The sequence below is a fragment of the Heliangelus exortis genome, chromosome 7 (assembly GCF_036169615.1).
Source record: "Heliangelus exortis chromosome 7, bHelExo1.hap1, whole genome shotgun sequence".
Lineage (NCBI taxonomy): Eukaryota > Metazoa > Chordata > Aves > Apodiformes > Trochilidae > Heliangelus > Heliangelus exortis.
Window position 1 is genome coordinate 18,250,205 of NC_092428.1, and position 22,687 is coordinate 18,272,891.

Consider the following 22,687-nt stretch of genomic DNA (forward strand, 5'->3'; position numbering starts at 1 on the left):
AATTGACAAAATAATTTCTTCAAATGATGACAAAATGAAAGACTCTGGGTAGAAAGATGAAGAATGAGATCATAACACATTTGGTCTTGTTCAAATCCATGATTTCCTGTGTGAAAGCATGTTCTACTTAATTTCTCAGGGTCTTCTAGTAGTTCTCTACTTTTTGTGAAGTTACAGTTTTCTAAAATAAAACCTGCCTCTAAGGGACTAACTTAATCAGGCTAGGATAATTTTATTTGCTGTAATTAAAAATAAAAGTCAGGTATTTGAGAGCTTTGAATATAATATATTTCAACTTTTTAATTTCTTTATTTATTTCCAGAAGAATTAACATCAAATAATTTACCATTAGGTATTTTTGAAAGCTTGCATTTCAAGCAGTGTGGAATGTCATCAATTCTGGCACGTGTAGTATCATATTGTTCTAATTTTATGATCTTCATAAAAAATTAGTACATTGTGAAACTAAACAATTCATACATAATGTACAAAGTTACTTTGTGAGGACATGCCTCAACATTTCTGCGTGTTCAGAGTTGACAAAACAAACATCTGTACTCCTGGAAAACATTGTTAGCTAAGACAAAGTGATTGAAAGATTTTATCAAGAAGGTATCACATAACTTATCAGTAATATACATTGTTGGATCATGCATTATAGAAGTCCTTCAGACTGAGATCTACAATGGAAAAAACCATTAATCAACAGTTACTTCATTTAGTATGGCTAGGAACATTACATTGCCTTAATAATTAATTCAGTATTCCCAGGGTAACCTTTAAAATAAGGAACTATGGTTAACCTTCTCCCTATAACAGTCATTTTAGTACACAGAGCCTTAGTATGCCAAACAAAAACTTACTGAAACTGTGATCCTGTGCAGTCACTGATGTCTCTCACATGCTGGCTGCTATGGCCCAGTTCTGAAACGAGCTCCAGGGGATTCTGCAGACCTTTCATTCCTATTTGTTTGAATCCTGCAGTCTGTGCAACACAAGGTCTGTTAACTATTCTCATCATTAGTACCTCAGCAGAAGAATAGAGCATAAAATCCTCAAAGAAGTCCTCAGACATTTCCAGCAGACTGTATCTATCTCATCAGTTAATTACCTTACACACTTTGATGCTTTATTAATAAATCCTAGTTTAGTTGACTATGACTTTTCAGTAGCAACTAATGTCATGCAGTCATTTTATGTTTTCCAGCTTTTTTTTTTTCCACAGCACATAGACAGCTGTGTTCATGGCTCAAAATGTTCTTCACCCTGTGGTCCAAAGATCGCTGGCAGAACATAAAATGTTGTAAAGTGGTTGAAGAGTATACAAAAGAAATCCAGAAAAGGAACTATTCATACATATTTCTACATGTACACAGAAGCAAGCAATGAAATGTAAGGAAGAAACAAATATAATAATATTAAGAGTTCAGCAAGTTGTGGCCATTATACATGAAATTTTCCAGTACAAAGGGAATAACATCATCATTGCATACGTTTAAAATACCAATGTCAAAATACCAATATCAAAAGAAACAAGGGGTAGGAGATCACATTAGGTCTCAAACCCAGCAGACAATTATTAGACACTTACATGAGGTTTAAACTTCATTTTAACATCTAATATCCTACAGATGGCTTTACATAGGCTTTCCACTGTTGAAGGATGAGCCTTACCAGGTAAATCCTTCAGTCTCTTCACTGGCTAATTGTTTATTGGCAGACCTAACCCAAAAGTTAGTCACTTATACCCTATAAATTTACTAAATAAGGTCCCCAAGTTTTAAATTCAAAGCCAAGAAATCTATTTGCTCCCACTCTCATTTTGTTTTAAAATGCCAGAATCCACTAAAACTACTGCAAGGGATTCTGTGTCAGTAATGATGCCTGAATATTTAAAAGGGGAAGGTGATACAAAATTAAGCAATGAGTTATATTTTTATAAATGGGAAGATTCCAATTTTGTACTTGATTATGCTTTGCATTCTACAGGCCTCCACTTGCAGCATAAGACAGTGTAGGGACTGCTCTCTGGTACGGGATGTGTGTTCACCCTGCATCCTGTGTGAATCTGCCAGGATATGTGACAGTGACATAAATAGTCCTTTCCTCCCTCTTGGAGCTTTGTGCTGAATAACTTACCCAAACCTCAGAATCACGCTGTTGGCATTCAAATGGCACTGGAAAGTGTATCACACTAAACTGCCCTGCTGTGTTTCCTGTGCTGCTTTAGAATGTCAGAGGAATCATTTTATCATTTTGAGTCTAATTGAAGTGAGACAGGGACAATTTTAAAGGTTATATCTTGTGTTCTGTTCACAATCCTGACCTCCTTACCTCATTTCCACTATTAATAGATCTCCATTTTTTAAGACAGTAATAAACGAGGCTGGTCTGTAAGGGGAGTATCTTTTAATAGCTGCACTGAAATAATGGAAGAAAACAGAGAAGCTAGAGCATAAAGGAGTGGGTTGAATGCTGTTCTCTCCTGCTAGAGTAGCAGGTCTAATAAAAGACAATATGAAGTCACCTCTCACAAATCATGCTTCGTTTGTATTCCCAGACCATCACAACATCAAAGCAAATCTACTTTAGATTAGATGACAGGTGACAGTTAACAAACCTGTTTACAACTGAGAGGAATGGTTTAATATGAAAAGATGTGTGTACATCTTCCAGCAACAGTGTGGAGTAAAGCTAAATGCCAACAACTACGAGGAAAAAAGTTATAATTCAGATTTGCAAGTGCACCTTTAATTTATGTGATTTTTAGCTAGTTTAATCCCCAGGATTTTCCAGTTCATCTATAATCTCTGCAAGCTCTTTATATTAAAATCCCCCTAAATCCCTTTTTTTGTTTGTTTGTTTTGTTTTGGGGTTGGTTTTGGTTTTTTTGTTTGGGTTTTTTTTTTTTTTTTTTTTTTGGAAGGGGGGGGTGGTGTTTGGTTTTTTTGTTCAGAAAGGGTGAGATTTACCATAATTAACTTCTCTACCATCTGTAAATTAGAATTCTAATCTTACTTTGTTACCTGGGCTCCCCTGTAGAAGAGATAAACTCTTTCAGGGGATGACAGACTTGTCTAGTTGCCTAAGACAGGCATGCAGCACCATCTGAAGGGCTCACCTCTTCCTTTGACCATGCAGGGGGCCAAGATAATCTGTTTAGGCTATTGACTAACCACAAGAATCTAGTCCCATTTGAGATGACCTGGCATAACCACTGCTGCTCCTAAAAAGCAAGGATTTGACTTCAGTCCTGTGTAATGCCTGCTGGACCTAAGTCAGTATCTTACAAAACGTAGGGAGTCTCAAATGACACTGAAATGGCACTGAAATGGCACTACATGTCTTTGCTTAAGTAACTCATTCCTGCTGTAGACACCTAAGTAGAAGCCACTAAAATTAAACAGGAATCATTTCAGCCACAGGAAAAATTAGCAAACTATGTGACACTAAAAGATTTTCAGGTTAACAGTGTAAAGATGAGACATGGAAAAGGACTGAAAGCACTGAAGGTAACTTCTTTTTTCTGCTAAGGCAAAAGTAGTACTTTTTCCTCTACCACTTGTATGCTTAAGCCTGCCTTTCTCCCCAGCATTCCCTACTTTGGATACTAAGGAAAGAGCTTGCCTTGCTTCCATCTACTTTAACCAGGGTCAAAATAAACTTATGTTAAACCTGAGGAATGTGTTCATTATTACAAGGGTAGAACACAATTTGTGTTTCTGTCCTGCAGCAATCTCACTGTCACTAAAAGTGATTTCAAACACTGCATTTGTGAATTCACAAAGCCACACAAAGCCACACAAAGCTTTCATCAGGTCTGGTTCTGCACCACAATCAAAAGCAGGTTTGTGATTACTCATCAGCAGCTGACTGATGTGAATGGCTACCACATGAAATAGCTCATTTGCCTTTGCACTTGAGATTGCTTTTAATGTTTACTTTTAAAACAGAATGTTGCAAAGCACAGCATTTGTGCGTTGTTACAATCTTAAGTATCTCACGTTTTCTCTGCCAATTAAGAGGAAGAAACCTGGGTTGTAAATTGCTTTATTTGAGAACTTAAGGGGTATGCAGTTCATGAATGCAAGAAGTTATGTTCAAAGTAGATTTCATTTCATACTTTGGTACATCTTGATTAGATTATTCTGCACCTACCTAATTTTAAAAGAGGTGTTAAAAACACTATCAGATTTCCAAATCTGGTTGACACCCTTTGGTGTGCTAAGAATTTTAATGTCTCACACTCCACACTTTACTGTAAGAGTTATGAATTTTGCATTCACCATCTATGCTTATTACTAAGTATGTTATTTAACAGTCAAGAAGAGAGCTGTTCTGTATCACTTTATACAATATGAGTCACGTAAGAAACATTTCTGCCCTGCAAAATGAAGCAGGAAAGTCTGCTTTTATTCATTCCAACATGAGTGCTTGAAAACCCTCGAATTATAATCCCATTTTAAAATTTCAAGTCTGACTGAGGATATGTTTCTTTTCTAATATATTGTAAGAATGCATTAAATCTAACAGGCAGTAAATAAAGCAGATGTGAACCCTGAACACTCGCTTAGAAAACGTGGGATAAGATAGATTGAGATGATGCTAACTTTCAAGCCTTGTGGACACTTGCTCAGTAATTGATATTTTTAAATGCAAGAATTTATTCTCTATCAGATGGTCCTCCTTGATCCTCAGACATGTTCAGTGGCAGTACAACCCTTTTATATGCCTCCATATGCTCATTTTAAATCAGCTTTGCATTTGATGAGCGCTGAAAACAGCTCTGTTTGCGTAGTTGGCGTCCCTCAAAAGCTAAGAACCATGTTCAGAAGTAACAGGAGGTGCAAGCTACTCATCAAATAATGAATGGCCTTTTTGCCAAGAACAAGGCAAGTTTTATTTCAAATAGCTCATGTGATGAGAGTGCCCTAGGAAGGCACATCACACCAGTTTAGACAGGCCACATTTTCCTTCCAGAATCACACTTCCCAAGGTGAATCTAGATCACAGCTGTGCTCTAGAAGCAATAACAAGTACAGACCAAATTGACATTGGCAATAAACATCTGGGTTGTTCTCTTGTCAGCAAACATATTCCAAGCTAGTGCCAATCCATCAAATACCTTCAGGCTCCATTACCCTTTCTTTTTACTGAGCTGCTGTTTACAGACAAAAGGAATCAATTCTGTTTTGCTGAGCAGATCAGTGTAACAGGCTATATATGGCCTGCAGCAGAGGAAAACAGCATGCCATGCCATACCACTACACTGACGTAAGGTAATTACAGGCACCAACAGTGACACATTGACTTTTGCACCTACTGCAATATTTTAAGATTCTTTCCACTGTGTCATCAAGTACAGAGTTCAGCCACCAGCAGCTCTAGGCAAAAAGTGCCAGTGCCAGCCAAAGGGGGCTGGGACACAGAGCCCAACAGTAAACATGGACTTGCAAGCTAAGGTCTGACTCAGCACTGCTCAAGCCTCCTGGGCAAGAGACTGACAGGTAAGGGTGTGCCAGGAAAGGCAACTCAACACCCAAATGGAGACAGAAAGGAGAAACAGCAAGTTTCAGCCATATTTAACTGTTGATAGAAAACTTGTGGAAGCTGCTCCTCTTACTAATGGATCCTTAAAATATATTTTTTGTACCAAAGTTTTTAATTACCCTCTAAAATCCTTGATTTCTGAATTTAGCTAGTTTGGGTACTGCCAGCATAGAAATAGAATTGTACTCAACTCTCTGCCAGGCTATGGGAGCACAGAAGAGGAGGAGGAGGAAGTTTATCCCTCTCCCTATATCCAGGCTCTCTGTCAGGTCTTGCAAAGTACAGGGGTAGATGTGTGGTTCTTAGTGGAGAATCTATTGCTCCATCAACTTTTGTAAGTCTCCTGCACAGAAATACAGAGTTTTGTCCAAGGACTACTTCAAACTAGTTCCTGTAGTCCGGGGGGATAAAAAGCACAGCTTGGGAGGACCTGCTGTAGAAAGTGAAGTGGCATTTTAGAAAATTCACAGTAGCAAAGAATTTTGACCTGCAACATTTCTCTCATCAAAGTATTACGAAGTACTTGGAGTGAAGAACCCGTCTCATGCACAATACAAACTTCGCAGGGGTGGGTTCACATCTTTGCCTACTTTGTAACTCAAAGCTGGCACAGCAGTCACAAATAAAGAATCATTACAATGCAAAATTAAATTCTCCTCTTTACTCATCCCCTTCCATATAATTCTGTGTGTGAAATAGAGAAATAGACTGTTCATAGTCCTAGGTTAGGGTGTCATAAAAAAAAGTGTAACTCTTCTGCACTTTATTTAATATTTGCTGGCAACCCCTGATACCTGGGGTCTACACATTTAATAAAACATTATTTTGTTCATCCAGTCTTATTATTTTTTTTCTCCACATTCAACATGTCTTCAACAGTTGGATCTATTATTCCTATACTCAGACTACTGTACAGCTTTAGCATGATGCACTATACAGACCTGGCCCCTCATTTGACAGTGTCAGAAAGCATGCCCAGCCACTGTGCCTGAATTATACTGTATAATTCTTTTGCAATTACACCTGATCCCTTCCTGACCAGCATAGTCAGTATTGCTGACTTTACATTAGCCCAAATAGATATGAAGGGATAGTGAGGATGAGCCAGCATATACAGATCTGTCTACAAATGCCTAAAATATTTTAAACCACCTTAATATTATCTGAATTCCCTGTGTGGCAAGGTACTGTACTATAGTACTGTAACATGCATAGTAATATGTAACAGTACACAGTTCATTTGCCTTCCATAAACATGGCACAACCGTTACCTATGTAGGACAAGAATGTCAAAACAAAAAACAAAAAGAAAAAAGTTTCAACAAAACAAATTATTTGATGTTATAAACACACCTCTTGGAATGAAATAGGCATTACTTGAAGATCTATATCAATGGAGAATCCAAGCTAAGGTAAGAACAGTGAAATTGCAAGCTACTTAGCCTACTCCATGCAGAGAAACATAATATTGTTTATAGACTGGCTTAGGATTAATAACTCTATGGGAATGGTAAATTCCAACCAACTTGCACAACCTTCAGATTACCCTTTTTACCCAATCATCGTTATAGTAAAAGTTCTTGTTAGTCAAGCTAACAAAAAGGAAAGAGGATTTGTTTTAAGGGAAAAGTCATGCCTCACAATGAATGCTAGAGAACATTTTAGCTTTCTGGGTTTGATCTAAATGACTGGTTTATAAACTGCTTTTAAAACTGACATAGCAAACAAATCGTGTCAGAGAATAATACAACACAACACTAAGCTGTAGTAAATTATTTCCCTTAGAGTTAGGTTTTCCCTTGTGTCTAGGAAAGACCAAATAAAACCATGCCCTTGCTAAAATAAATTTATCAAAATTCATCACCCTTCCCATAGAGAAAGTTTGTATTTTTGAAACAAGGTTTTGCTCTCTTCTTGGTTTACATGTAGAATATGGCTTTCAACAAAAGTCAGTAAGAATGGTACAATTTCACCAGATGTTGTTTCATTTTGCTGTGTAACAGCTGTAATTGCTATTTAGTGCTGAGAAGCCCTAGGTTTATGATTAACATTTTAATGTAAATTACATCATGGGAGAGGCACCTTGTGCAATCTTCTTACATAATTACATGGTATTTGTTCCAGTGTGGGTTATAAGTCATTCATGAGTAAGCCTTGAAGAATCAGAGGAAGCTAAAAGCAATATGCAGGGACGCCTGACAAGAATGAGTATTTGTGGTTGGTTAATAACTTGATATTAATCTTTAAGTTTTGGGTTTCCAACAGTGAAATGTACATCATCCAGACTGATGTAATCTCTCCCATTGCCAAGATGCAGAATGGGCTTTTCAGCTGAACTTTTTCCAAACTGATGTCTTTTTTAGTGCTTCCTTCAGAAAACTATTATGGATACACTCATCACTTTGGAGGCTGAACTCTGACAAAAGCTGGGGATGTGCATGATTGTGATCACATTCACTTTAGATATGTGAATGACCTCACTAGGCTCATCTTTTTTGACTTCTTATTTTCACTCAACTAAGACTAATTTTATACATATAAAGTTGCTAATTCATTTAAATGATTGGGGATTTCACTGAAAATAGTAGTTTGCAGTAACATTCATAGTACTTGAGCTCTTCCTAACTGTACCAGCAACAGTCTACACTTGGTGGAGTTCAGTGTTACAGAACAGTAAAAATAGAGCTAGAGAAAAGAAAAATAAAATTTCCTCAGTGCAGCAGTTGTGCCAGAGGCTTTCAGGGAGCCTTTTAAATGCAGCGTTGTTGATGAACTTAGGGAGAATGAACCATGCTTGTGGGCTACAATAACATGATACAAATATTTACCATCGGAAATAAACCCAGTAAATGTGCCATTCAGTAAATATGGCCATCACTTATACAAGTGCAAAGCTTTAGCATTCACTTCATTAGAAAAAAAAAAACAACAAAGACATTCTCAAATCTTGTCCCATGTGTGGCGGGGGCATTCCTAAAGGTGCTTCCCACTTACAAGCCTGCAAATTTTTTTTCTCTTAGTTTTTGGACACTCTTTGAATTACAAGCCTGATGGAAGTAGGAACTTCCTTTATTAAGCTTTAAATATAAAAGGTGATTTACACATTACAGTATTAGCAATGCATTTTATGCTCACTATAAATTATGTATTAAAGATTAGCATATAGCAGAGAAAAGAGTTCTTTCCATTTAAAAGCCACAGGCAGACTCCAAATATTACCACAGTTTTTAAATAGAAGCAGAAACAACTCGAGCTGGGTTGAGCTGTTGTGCCCTCTTCATCCATAAAGTACTTAATTCAAACATCTCTATTCACACAAAATTTTTCAGACCTTAGGGATTCCCTTGGCATCAAGAATTCTGGCTCAATAAAGCAATCAAATGGAATGGAAGAACTGGGTCACTGATCAATTTTTTTTCTGGAATGCTCAAAGCATCATGAAGCTGCTGAATCTGACTGTGTGAGAGTGATCTTTGCTGTACAGAGGAAATTCTCAGAGGGCATGGAGCTGACAGAACAGCTGCTTTCCCTGTCTTCTCCAGCAGGCCTCTTTTATTGCAAGAGGCACAGATAGGAGAAGACAACGTGCACTCTGCTGGTACAGATCCCAAGGGCCAGGGCTGCTGCCACACATGCTGGTGACCAGTCTGACACTGGGATGGCCACAGCTCTGCAGCCACAGTGGAGCCTCCTACCAGCCTCAACTGGACTGTGGACAATCTCGCTGCAATGTTTGTGCAAGCTGCCAGATAAGCAGTTCTCCTTTATACTCTGTTGATATCAACCACAGTAGGTGGGATTGTCAGGAATTATTTATGGCACACCTGCACAGTCACATTACAGTGATAGAAATCTGCACATGAAAAGGGTGGAATTGCTGGTGTTTTTTTCCAGGAAGCCACTGTTTCTCTGTTGGTGGAATGACTTTTTCTTTACCTTGTTACTTTAAATGTAGGGGTTTTGGCTGAAGTTGCCATCTGCAGCTACACAGTATATTTCACAAAACTCAGATTCTGATCAGATAATTTAGTTCAATTTTCTACTACCTGTTCAGTGACCTATTTCTTTCCATATTGTTTCCCTTAAAGGCTTAATGTAGTTGTGGTCTCTTAGTATGTCTGTTTCTACATAACAGTGTATGAATGGAACCACAAGTGAATCCAGCAGCATATTCCACACAGGCATGTATAGAACCTCTATATACAGATATGAAGACTGACAGAAGTAGGCTTACAGGATAAACCCTAAGAATCACAGTCAGGAATCAGTAATTGTATTAGCATCAAGGGATAACAGAGCCAGGCTTTTTGGTGAAAGATATTATATGACCACATTTGTCACTCCTCTTTCAAATGGCCTATTTACTCCAGGGGATGTAGAAGTTGATCATCTGGAGTTCTAACAGCATTAGATGCAAGACCCTTCATCTCAATGAAAGTATAAGCTACCTTCTTACCACCCTAGCATTCTTGTTCCAAATGGATCCCAAAGACTACAGTTTATTGGAGTAGGAGTGCTTTTCATTCATTCTGCTCCTGGGCTCAAATGCAAATTCCCTCATTTGCATTAAAATGGCCTTTGTGTGTCTGAAGAATTATACTTTAGTATCAGTAATTAAGCAAGTGAGGAGCTAGGTAAGGCTGCTAAGGGTTCAAGACTTATATGTGTTCTATATATCTCCAGTGCATGCAAGATATTTAATTAGCTTTATCCTGATTAATAATACTGAGAAAAAAAAGTTGATAGAAGTTCCCCACAGCCATGAGTGTTTTCTGACCTATTACTACAAGAGTTCCTTTCCTCATTATTCTGAAGTAGGTTCTTTCCATTATTTCTGCCTGGGATCACAAAGTACAAAATGTGTAGCTAAGGAAATTACATGCTGTTTTATAGAGTACCATTTGGGAAAAATTGGAATGTAATTGCAAGCTTATGGAGCCAAACTGCCATGTTCATTCTGGGTTTGAGCACTGCTTTAGGTTTGGCTAACGAGGTTTTGTATTTAAATATGGAATAGAATAGTAATAACATCTCTGCCTGATAGAGATTTAAGACTTAAACAAAAATTCGTGATAAGCAAAGGCTCTGTAGTGCAATCTGTAGTGACCTGGGATGAGTAAGCCAGGATTCTGACGAGTACCTTAATTTTGGGATGTCAAATTTGAGACATTTTGAAAAGACTGGATTTTGAAAGGGCCAATGTTCCCTAATTTTCAGAAAGAACAGAACTGCCACTAAAAGAAATGAGCCAGTACATCTTGGAAAAAGTGTTTTATTCCAGTAAGAAAGATCATTTGTATTAAGGGCAAATGTCCTTTTTCCATTTTGCATTAGGCAATTGAAAACCCTGCCAGCATCTGCAAAACATGTGTGTTTTAATGGTTGTACTGGAAGAGGCAGCTGTAAGGAAACTGATGGCTATGAAATCCTAGAATAAATTCTACATAAGGTACCTTGATTAGTGGCTGAGAACTTCTGTATTTACAGGAAACTCTCATTTGCTGTGTCCATTGAAGTAGGCAGAACTTTTCATACAGCTGCCTTAGAATCATGATACAGCAACAGCTATAGCAGATGTGACTAGACCTATACAGAGGAGGATTATGTAAATTCCCTGGCTAGTTTATATCATCTGCTTTCTGCTATGCTGCGCCCAGTTGTTTGATGCAACTAAATTAAAAAATGTAGCCAAACACCACCCTCTGTGATGGCACATGGTACCAAAAATGTATGTGCTTTATTGGAGGGTGGGGAGGGAGCAGGGTAGGTCAAGGGGTGCAAGTCACCTTTAATGTCTATTATAAACTGTATTTACATTTCCCTCCTGGCTGGGGTGAAGTGACCTTGGTGCCTGACTGTTCTCTCAGTAAATCTCTGTCAATTGTAAAGGCAAAAGCACTCAGGTAGCTGAACTCTCTGCAGCAGAAAACTAAGAAGCAGAGGAAAACACAAGCTATCCTACACTCTTGAGAGGATAAGGTACCCACTGTCTGTGTGACATTTTTTTTTTATCTCTTACCTCTTGTACAGAACTGCAGAACTGCTTGGGAATGCATTGCCATCCACAGCTTTCCCATTGTATCTGTGTCCCACCTCTCCTCAGATTCTAAATAATCCTTGGAATCTCTCCACATTCCTATTCTCCAAATTCTCCAAATTCCTCTTCTATTATCTCCCACCACTACCTCCTGTCCTTCAAATTTTTTTTTCTTTTATTTATTTTTTTTTTCAATGAGGTATAAATTTGTAAACATTAGTTGTATAAAAGTACTTGATCTGCTCCTTTCTACCCCCCTGTTCTTCATATGTAAATGCCCAGTTGCACAACCATCATATAACCCAAAATCTGAAAGAATTTGTACCTATGTCTTCTATGTAATGACATGACACATAACTTCTGTCCCCTGACACCAGACATCTGTATCCTATGAAAAAGCCCAAGCATTCGACTTCAAATAACATTAGCTAGTATCACTAACTCCAAGAGAGTAGAAATTATGATTCATCTATATATTTTGGACATATAAGACTACAAAAAGGTTATATTGCTTCCCAATATTACATGGAGGGCAGACAGAAAGAACAGAAATTTGGTGAAGCACAGTCATTTCAGGGAAACAAATGTTCTAGAAGAAAAAGCCCTCAATGCTGAGTCAGCAAATGTGATTTGTAGATGAACTTGTAATCGGAAGTGCACTTGACTGAGTGCTTCTCAGGAAAGTTGTATACAAAATAAACAAAAAATTATTTCCCATCTGGCAAGAACATGAACTTACTGCAAACCATCAGGTGGCTACCAATATGCTGAAAGCACTTCATTGACTGAAACAGGAATGCAAAGCATGCATCTCTGTCTCTCACCTTAAGTTTTAAACTAATTTCTTTTAACTAATGTATAATGATACATCTGTGGGTATCATTACCAGAACTGACTTGTTAAAGTCTGAGCTCCATGCCAAAGAAGAATCTCTAATCACCCTTATCATAATCTTTGGACTACCTAAACATTGCTTATCTTGTGTATTTATGAACATCAAAATCTTTGACATACTTCAGCATCTTACTGCAGACAGTGGATCAGATTTTCTTGATGAACTGTCTTCCTTTGCTACTCATCACAAAATGTATATCTGTATATCTGTGCTGTGTATAGCAAGTATATGTGGCCCTTTTATGGCCATGCAAGGAAACAGTCATTATTTTACAGGATACAGCCAAGGTTCCACTCTGCCCACCCACCTGCCACCTTAGGAAGAGTGTGAACAGAGGGGTTCTGGGTTCCAACCCTTTTTCTTTCCTTTTCTGAACACTTGTGCCAGCACTCAGAACATCTTCATACCAGCTAGGGACTCAGCTGCAGCTAAGAAGCAAAGCCCCTACTGTTTGTTTGTTTTTTTTGCCTAATGCAACGTTGGAAGACATATTCAAGAGCCTCTCCTTTTCCTTCCTCCTCCCTTTTCTTCTCCCCATGACAGTCAACTCTCTTAGCTGACGTTGGTATCACTGGGATTGGTTGCACAAGACTCACCTGAATGTTAGTCAAAATGTTTAACCTTCCATTCACCCGCAAACTCTGAGACACATGATCTTTAAACCCTCAACCTGTGATTTGAAGGTAGGGAAAAAGCCAACAGTGAGGCAGCAAAATGAATTGAACTGAAATGATCCATGTGTGCAGGCATTGCTAAACAGCAAAGTTCTTGTTTATGGTAAACCTTATTTTAGCTTCAACCTACAATGAGTTTAGCACACCTCATTTGTGAAGTTTAGGAATTAATTCTTACAAATTAATTGTCTTTCATTTATTCATATTGGTAATTTTTTCCTTAAGGAAGGTCTCGTGCTAAATTTCTTAGGGCTGAGACAATGCCTGAAATTGTGCATCGACATAAATAAAGGCCCTAAAAATGGACCCTTAATTCCCACAGAACATGGACAGGAGATCAGCACCACACATACCCAGGAAGCCCATGCTGCCCCAGAACCAAAAGCAATGTAACCACACTGGCCCAAAACAGCATTTGAGTTAATGGCAGTTAGAGCCTACAGCAATACCCTTATTGATGCCTCAACTATTGGGCAGGCTGCTGCTGTATTATACCAGGGGACAACTAAAAAAAAAAAAAAAAAGTTGTTTTTTAACAACTAATCTTATGGCATGACACTTTCTTTATATGCACAGATCCAGTCCAATACTAATATCTAGACAATTTCAGCCAAAAAGTATCCCAACTATATATAGGGAAAATTTTGGTCATAGTGCAAGCACTGTTAGATCCCCAGAAGAAGCAAACATGAAATTGGATCTTCCTTGGTTCTACTGCTCGCAGAACTATTTGTAATTTAAGAGAGATACATAAACTAGGCAGAGTGCCCTGGCAGAGCCACAGAAGTGCTCACTTACTTCCTTTCCTGGTAGCCTTCTGGTTGCAAAAATGACAGCTCTGCTCTCCAGGCATGTGAAACAGCAACTACTGAAGACACTGAGTTTATCAAAAATGCTCATACCAGACAAAAAATCCCCAGAGTTTCTCAGATTTCCACTAAGTCACACCATTGGCTTTTTCAGTTTCGTTACCTCAATCTGCCACTAAAAAGTAGATTTGAATCCATATTATCCTCACTATTCAGTCAGTGCTATTTGCTGTTAGATTCCGACAGGATCAATTATCAATGAATAATTAACAAGAACTTTTGAAAATTCAGAAATGCAATCTAAAAAACTAAAAAGTTTTCAGATTAATGTAGGTGCTTTATTAATCAATTTTACAGTGGCCAATCACAAACTACTTTTTACTTCTCTTTCTAATGGCCCATAGTAATACCAAGAATACAAATGTCCTTGCTAAGTAATTCACAAACTAAATCATGTCACTGGAGCTACAGCTTTTTTTTTGCCTCGGAGATCAACATCAACCTAAGAAATGACAAAGTCATATATTTTCCAAAAAACAACCCCCAAAATAAAAAATAACCTGGCTTTTAACTACAGCTTTTGTCAAGTTTTTCCACTATATTTTCTGTTCTTTAGAGCCACAATATGCAACAGTATAACTGATGCAATAGAGCAGATGACAGGACAGATCGCCATGTTTTCTTTCAAAAAGCCTAAATAGTCTCAGGGTTGGAAAGGAGGGAAACTTTCTACAGTCAGGAGTACCAACAGTGATTTCCTCTCTATGACTTACTTGCTGGGGAGGGCTCTTGTAACTGATTTGCTATCAGTACTGAGGTCTATGACCTGCTGGTGATAAGAGTAATCTTAAAAAAAAGACCCTGCAGAAGTGATCCTCCTCAGTACGGGGCAGGGAAAGTACATGTCATGCAAAGCTGCAACTCCAAATCCCTTTTGACAGAATTGCATATTGGTGCCCTGTGGGCTCTGCTGGTGATTGCAGTATCAGGGTTGCCAGGCCTTCCTCTCTGAAGCTTGAAGTCTGACTTTATTGAAGATTCACAGACAGCCTTAAACCCTGCTCTGGCCTTGTGTCTCAGAAATTTTACTTAGGGAAATTGAGCATAACTGAGGTTCCTGCAGGTAACTTGTGAAAACTCTTAGCAACTCTAGTTGCTGCCATTTACCTTGGCAGGGTTTTTCTTTTAGATTATTTCACTGTTTCAGAATTTGTGGCCAAATTTGATTCTTCAAATTCCCCTTTCCAGTCCTAGTATTGGCTATGGGTTTGTGTAGAGTCCCAGCTGAATGAAAAGGTGCATAATTTTACCAGGAGACAGAAGTGTTAATTGATCCTTTTTAGACTGTGCTAAACCTAACCCCTGACAGATTCCAGGGTGCCAGTAGTAAGTCACATCAAAAACATTGTTCTACATTTCCAGAAGATGGAAATACCAAACATTTTTTTCAGAAGCTGTCAAGAAGGTTTCCAAACTCAGGCTGGCAAGACATCAGCAAATATTGGTAAAATGGTAACATTTGTGCTTGGAGGTCTACTGGACAAGGAACAGAGAGAAAGGTGTTTTCTTCATAACAGACTATAATTGAAGACCTAAAAATATTTCATGAAGTTATTACCAAACTTATAGAATCCTTAAAAGAAAGTCTTAATATTTCATGGTTTTTGAACTATATGAAAATGCAAACAATATTCAGAAGTCCAGTGTACGATTAATATGTTTTAAGCATACCATGGACAAAAAAAGTATTATCAATAGTTGTAAGTGTAGTGGCTGAACCAAAATATTAAGTGCTTAATGAACACAGATAATAACTCTGTGCAAACTGTTGAAAATTTTCTTCAATGCACCTGCTTAAGAGCTGCTAGCTAAATAATAGTATCAACTTTGTTTATACCAACTAGTGTGCCTTTCTCAGATTCCAAACCATCTGAACTTTCCTGGAATATCTCAAACTATGATCCTCTAGAGACTGTTGTTTCCTGAAAGTTCCAGCAGAGTAGCAATGAAGGTTGAAGTTTGGTTTTGGGCCCAATTAGAAGCAAAAATATATGTTGAAAAATATTATATGAACACCCACATTTTATATTTGACAAATGAGAAAAAGAACAAAGAAGTGAAAACAGACAGGAAGTAGAAATACTATTTATACTTAAACTCCCTATTACCAGGTCTGGAAAAGGATCTTTACATGAGGTTCAGTCATTCAACAATGAAGCATGATTACAATAACATACTGTACCAGCTTGAGAAAATGATCAAAATTGACAGTGTGGCTATTTCAGATAGGTGTGTATCCATTTTTGCATGCACATCATAATCTTAGACATCAGAAGGCACTGTTTTTCTTGTAATTATGCAGACTGGCTTGTTTTGGCCAAATTCCATTGGCATTGAGTGGTATTTGTGAGGATAGACACAAAGTCATATTTCATATTGCTAATTACTTGTTCTAACTTATGAACAGCATAAATGAGAAATGGGAGGGAGCAAGCATGGCAGCTCCAGTATATTCTCTAGAGCTCTTTTACAGCAACCAGCATTTGAACTGATGGAAACAGTTGATACAAAAATTGTGCTTATGTGAGAGTGATGCTTTTGAGAGACTCCCATGCATACCACATAACAGGAGATTGTTCCTAGATGATAAGGGTTAAAGGTAATGTGCTTGCTCTCATTCTCCTCAGTGGTTCCAGACTTCAAGATCAGTAATGAAGGCACAGAAAACAATTTGACATTTGCATTGTGCTAAATCCAGGAGGTCTGATCTTTTTATTAGAAACTGATAGTCAGCAGAAAAACTTGTGCAGGCAAAGAGATAATTTGATGAAATGTAATGGACATTTTCATCTAACCAGCATTTAATTCACTGTGGGCCTGGTCTCCACTGCTTATTCTGGTCACTCATGCTTTCCAGAGCAAAACTCAAAACTCAGAGCAAAACTGTGCTGTTCTAGTTTGGTAACATTTTACATTCATTGTATGGTGAAAGGTTATGGTGAAAGGTTGCTGAGAACTAAGTCCAGGTGGTGGTATCACAGGCCTTGGCTTGTTATACTGTGGATTTGCAAGGAATGCAGCTATGTGGGTGCAAATCCTCTGTACTGGCAGAGTAAACAACTGCACACACTATCCATTGTTGCAATCCACCTTAGTTTCAAGCAGGGACTAAATTCTGCAACTTTGGTTAGGCAAAGGAAGCCTCTGTGGATACAATCCTACCAAATGTTCCAGGAGCACACAGCCCCACCCACATGAAGGAAGGGTCTTAGTCCCTTCTCCTTCCCCATTGCAAATTCATCCCTGAACTCTGGAGTTACAATGCAAGTAAAGGGTGGAATAGGATGGGGTGGGATAGGATAGAATTTTTTGGTCAGTTCTTGCTCTTAGTTTTACAGATGAATAAGATGGAAAAGCTTCAGACAGTCCAACACTTTACTTTATGATCCCTTTTTGCCTGTCTCAGTTTTGGTTTATTATAAAGTTACGTAAGCTTTCCTTGCTGAATTTTGTGTTTTCAAAAGACCAGTTGGGTGTTGCTAATATTCACTACGTTTAATGAAACTATGGAAAGTAAAGAAGGAAATGGTTTGTCTTCTTTGTCCTCCTTCCATAGCACTATTGTTCTTTGGAGTGTGTTCTTCATAAGTTTGTCTGGCCTGGTTATAGACTTTTTTATTTAAAAAGAAGGAGTGTTATGAGGACACCATTTTGAGTTATGCTGAATAAACAGAAACTGTCCACCAAAGCAGAGTTAACAAAAGTTGGAACTACTGGACCTCAGGAATTCTGCTGCCATTTCACTCCTGCTATTTCCGAGCCTTAAAGAAATAAGAGGTTCAGGTAGGCTTGACAAGATTAGGAACGGATTCCCTCTGCATGACTTTTGTATATCATAGATTCAGCATTTTCCAAACCTAACTGGTATTTCTGCTCCGGCTATAATATTTCACTGTTACAACAATGTGCCACTGAAAATCTTCCTCTGTCATGTGGTTCCCAAGACAGTATCTTTATCTCCAACAGTCTTACGTAGATTTGTCTAGTACAAACACAAAGTGATTCACAGTGGTGATTGCTTCAGTGTTTAGACTATTATGTTTATTATGTTTATGTAGCTGTAAAGATAATGTAAAACCTTTGGGAATAGGTTATAGCATTCCTTCTGATATTTTATTCAGCTGTCATTCTGCTCACAACTCACACTGAACTATGAATACTGTTCTAGGTGTAGGCTTGCCAGTATCTTGTTGTAAAGAGCTGAAAAATTCCTCTGTCCTGGGATTAATTGCTTTATTGGAGCTTAAAGCCATAAGGCCTTCTAAGAAGAGCTCTAAAGCCCTCAGTAGCTAAATCACTGTGATTCTGATGTCTCCTAAAATAAAGCAGCAGCCAGAAGGCCAGTAAAATCTTTGCCACGCAGAGATGTGGAGAATGAGATTTCCACCTGCCCTAAACCAGATAAAGGGAAACAGGAATGTAAGCCAGAGCTGGCATAGCCTACTGGGGGCTATGGGCAGAGTCAGAGAATACTCAGTGATGCAATGCCACTTACAGAATCCTATTTCTGTCTGACCTGGCAGTAAAGGGCTCCAGTAACCACAGCCACAACCCAAAGACCATAGACAGTAAAATATTAAAAGCATCTATTTGTGGCAATAGAGTAGAAAATATTTTAAAATGTCTTAATAAATTGCAGCATAAAGATACGTTGGCTCCCAGGCCTAGCTGGGAAGGTTTGGGACATTACTTCATTGAGCTGCTTTTTGTCCCCTCCCATATGACCTCTCTTGTCACCACAGCTCACTTGGCAGAACTGAGTGCACAAACACTCCCTATTCCACTGCAGCACAAAGGTCTATACTTGAGACCTAATGCTTTCAGGCAATGCTTGAAAATAGGTGTTAGGAACTTCAGACTGTACAGACAGTCCAGCTCCATCCTATATGTTTAATGGTTTCTGAAGAAAACAAATGAACCAAGCATCACAGAACAGATTTTGTACCACTTCTCTACAGAACAAAAACCTCTGTCAAAACTATTCTTTAAGAATTCAGGTGTATAATGGAAGATGTGAGTCATGTGGCACTACTACAGTCAGAATAACTTAGCTGCAGTTCATCTGCAATGGTGCAGCAATTAAAAGACTCACAACCATAAATGTTTTTGTCACCACAGTATCTTCTGTAAATGGGAGGCAATGTAATCTCAGTCTTGACATCATGACTGGTATCAGTCTGTCTTGTGACTGGGTTCAAAAGATAGTGTCATAAAAGTTACACAACTGTCAGCCAACAATTAGTCTTAACAGCAAATTCAGTAAAATGCTTTGGCATCCATTCCTGGAAGCCTAGGACTTACACATCTTCTCCTCATCTTTTCCATGTGCACTCTGAAGGATAATATCACAGCTCTCCATCTCTGCTTAAAGCTTCAACACCTGCAATTTTGTACAAAAAGAAGCTGCAGCTTAAAAGCACAAATTAATTTGCAAAATCAATAAAGACAATAAATCGAAGTTGGTGGAAACAGAACAAGTGTACTGTAAAGACCATTATTAGCTTTCCTAACCACAGCCTACCCAATTTAAAGCTGAAATAGAATAATCATACTTTTAGAATATCATTGATATTTTTTAGAATATCACCAATATTTTTGATTTTGAACAAAAATATCCTAGACCCAGTAACTATGAGGCAGTGAAGGAATAGGAAATCCTGCCATTGCTGGCATGAGAAAGTAAGTGAACAGACGATCCTCAGCACAGCAAAGTTTGCTTTATTGTAGCACTGAGAAGCTTGCTCATGCTGTCCCCATCTGGGATTAAACACAGGAGTTCAATTTCCAGAATTGTCAGGCAAGAAACTTTCAAACAACCTAAATACATTCTGAAGTGCTGAAGGAAATACATACAAGAGTAGCAGGCCATTAATTTTTCACAAAGCACAGCTGATTTTAAGCAAAGTAGAGAACCTGTTGCATGGGCTGACTTTTATCTTACATGGATTTACTTAGCAGAGCTAAAAACGTTAGCCAATACAAGGTTTGAGGCCATCTTCTGAACAGACACAGATGATAACCTTGTGAGCTCAGATGTCTGCTACAACTGCCTTGCAAATGACTGTTTCCAGCACAAGTTGTAAGACTTTAGACAGTTTGTTTGTACTAATTGAAATTGTGCAACTACACACAAATACTGTGGAAGCACTGTGGAGGCTGCTTCACTGGGGCTCTAAATATGAGTAAGTAGAACTCTGAATAAACCATGCCCAAACAGAATAATCAATAACCCTTCAATTTCTAGTGGGTTTTTTTGGGGTTTTTTTGGGGGGGGTTTTTTGGGGTGAAGGGCCTTGGTACCATACACGCAACAAAGGCAATTCTCTTTCAGAAATTTAGCCAAGTTATTAACACTTTTTTTCTTTTTTATACCCCTAAAAAGGGGCTCACAATAGCAAGTTTCATTTATTTAAAGGCCCAGCTTCTGGAATCCTGTGACTATCCTCCCACATTTCTGTTACAAATCTAAAGCACAAGGTAAGCCAATGCTTGACAGTCCTCTGAAGTGGTGCTTTATGTGCTGAAGGCAGTCTATCCACTGCAGCTATGCACACTACAGGCTAATTCACCCTGCTGCACAGTTCAGCGTATGGATTCAGCATGTATTGATACAGTATACGTGTATACAGCAGCACTGATACAGTATAGAACAGGTGAGTTTCAGGCCTTCAGGACCGCCAGGAAGCACATGAATTACAAAGTATCAAAAAAAGCGAATTCAATGAAGTCTGCTGTTGCGGTTTTCATGATCTGAGGGCTAGTTCATTAGTTGCAAACAGAAGGGTATCTGACCTCTGCCATTCAAATGGGAGAGCATTTTTGACAGCCTGTCTCTGCCTGTAAAGCTGCCGGCTCCTGCTCTCTTTAGGCTCTCTATCAGTTTTTCTTTAGCTAGCCTGGAAGAGCCATACTGTCAGACACCCTCCATCACCCTCCGTATTAAATGTCACTGCTGAGTGACATGAAGCTCTGGCAGCTGCTGACTATCTGGTCTTCACCAGATCTAAACAACTCCTGAACCTATAGACAGAAAGACCCAGAGCTGAAAATCAAGTACAAGACACTGAGTAAGCTGAGAATTCCTTTAATATCAGGTTGCTGGGCCATTCCCCAAACTTTAGCTGACCATTTCAGCATTATGCTCTACATACTTTAGTTCACTGGATTACTTTTGACTTCCTGCTATTGTTCCATGAGGAGTTCTATTACTACACAATTGATACAGAAGTCAAACACCCTGAGGACAGTGTAAATGAGAAGGATCCTGATGGGAAAACGAGCTTAACATTGCTTTTTAGTGACGATTTGACATCCGATTTCTTTGAGGGGAAATTGAGGCAAACAGTGCAGTTTAATTTACTCAGCAGACAGAAATTATAAGCGCAGAACCACACACAGACCCTGATCCCGCAACGGGATCCAACATTTCATCGTGCGTGTGCTTACACAGAGCTGATCACACCAAAGAGGGGGGGACAGGGGATCCCCCCGCTGAGGGGACGCCCGGCCCCGCCAGCGCAGCCATTCCCCTCACAGGGCCCCGCAGGATTTCCTGCCTCGGCAACCCCTCAATTCCTGGAAACGATTTCTCCCAAGAGCAGGAAGGGCGGTGGGGGAGGTGGCTGCCCGGGCGGCGAGAGCCCTCACCTCACCTGCACAGCGCGCAGCGACCTCCAGCCCCCTCTTCTCTCTCCCTGGCTCCCTCTCTCCTTCTCCCTCTCTCCCTCCCCTTTTTCCCGCCGCCGCCTCCGCGCGCGGCTGTAACCACCGTAACGGCAACGCGTGCCCGAGCGCGCTCACGTGACGTCCCGGCGCAGCCCGCCCCGGGGCCGCTCGGCTGCTTGGGGCGCGCCCGCCGCTCCGCTCCGCTCCGCTCCCCGCCGCCCGGGCAGGGCAGGGCAGGGCAGGGCTGGGCTGGGCAGGGCTGGGCGGGCCGCAGAGCAGCGCACCGCAGAGCTGAAGAGGCGGGCCGCGCCGGGCAGAGCTGCGGCTGGCGTTCACACGCTGTCTCCGGCGGGTCCCGCTCTGCGCTCAGGTGAGACCTGCGGTCCCGGTCGCGCTCCTGCGGGGCAGAGAGGACAGGCAGGCAAGGAGGGAGAGAGAGGGGCGGAGAGAGGGAGACGTTGCTGTCAGGCGCTGCCCCAGTCTCCCCGGGGCGCTCGCCGAGCCGGGCGCGACGGGACGCGGATGACCTAGCGGTGCCGGATGGGGTGGCAAGCTCCGCCGGGCCCCGGGGAGCGGGAAGCGCCGTGCAGGAAAGAGCGGCTGAGGCGCTGCGGTGCTCCTGGAGGGGGGCGGCTGCACCGCTCTGAAGGCAGAGCCTGACAGGAGCCCTCGGGGCCGCTGAGAGGGGCTGCAGCGTCCCGGCCCTGGGGGAGCCCCGGCACTTGCTTGGCCCGACCTGATACCTCTAAAAACGCTGATAGCTCTCGGGTGTGCAGGCGGTCCCGGGCAAGGCTATTGGGCTATTAAATACTGTTAGACTTACTCATTATTTCTCTAGTTGAACACGGTGTAAATATTTATCACTACATCGGGTATGGCTTATTCATGCAGAGGTTTTGTTTATATGATTTATTCTGGCTATCTGCTCTTTTTGAAAACTTGATGGGCAGTACTAAAATCTGTTCATATGTCTTGTTCTGGAGAGATATTGATCTGG

The 22,687-nt window shown here is 40.0% G+C and overlaps 1 protein-coding gene and 1 long non-coding RNA gene across 6 annotated transcripts in view; one reads left to right on the top strand and one right to left on the bottom strand.

The window, feature by feature from the left end:
* Positions 1 to 623: 623 nt before the first annotated feature.
* LOC139798473 (uncharacterized) lies at positions 624 to 21,966 on the bottom strand. Its single transcript, XR_011726832.1, has 3 exons — positions 21,826 to 21,966; positions 19,327 to 19,405; positions 624 to 680 (listed from the first exon to the last, which is right to left on the bottom strand). It is a non-coding gene; the product is annotated as an uncharacterized lncRNA (long non-coding RNA).
* RHOBTB1 (Rho related BTB domain containing 1) overlaps positions 21,682 to 22,687 on the top strand; it is a 64,780-nt gene continuing 63,774 nt past the window's right edge. For 4 of the 5 annotated variants that reach the window (XR_011726830.1, XR_011726829.1, XM_071749144.1 and 1 more), the window contains exon 1: positions 21,954 to 22,060. The gene's annotated coding sequence lies outside the window, so the exon portion shown is untranslated. Of the gene's footprint in view, positions 22,061 to 22,687 lie in introns of all 5 variants that reach the window. The other variant, XM_071749143.1, reaches the window with a different exon arrangement.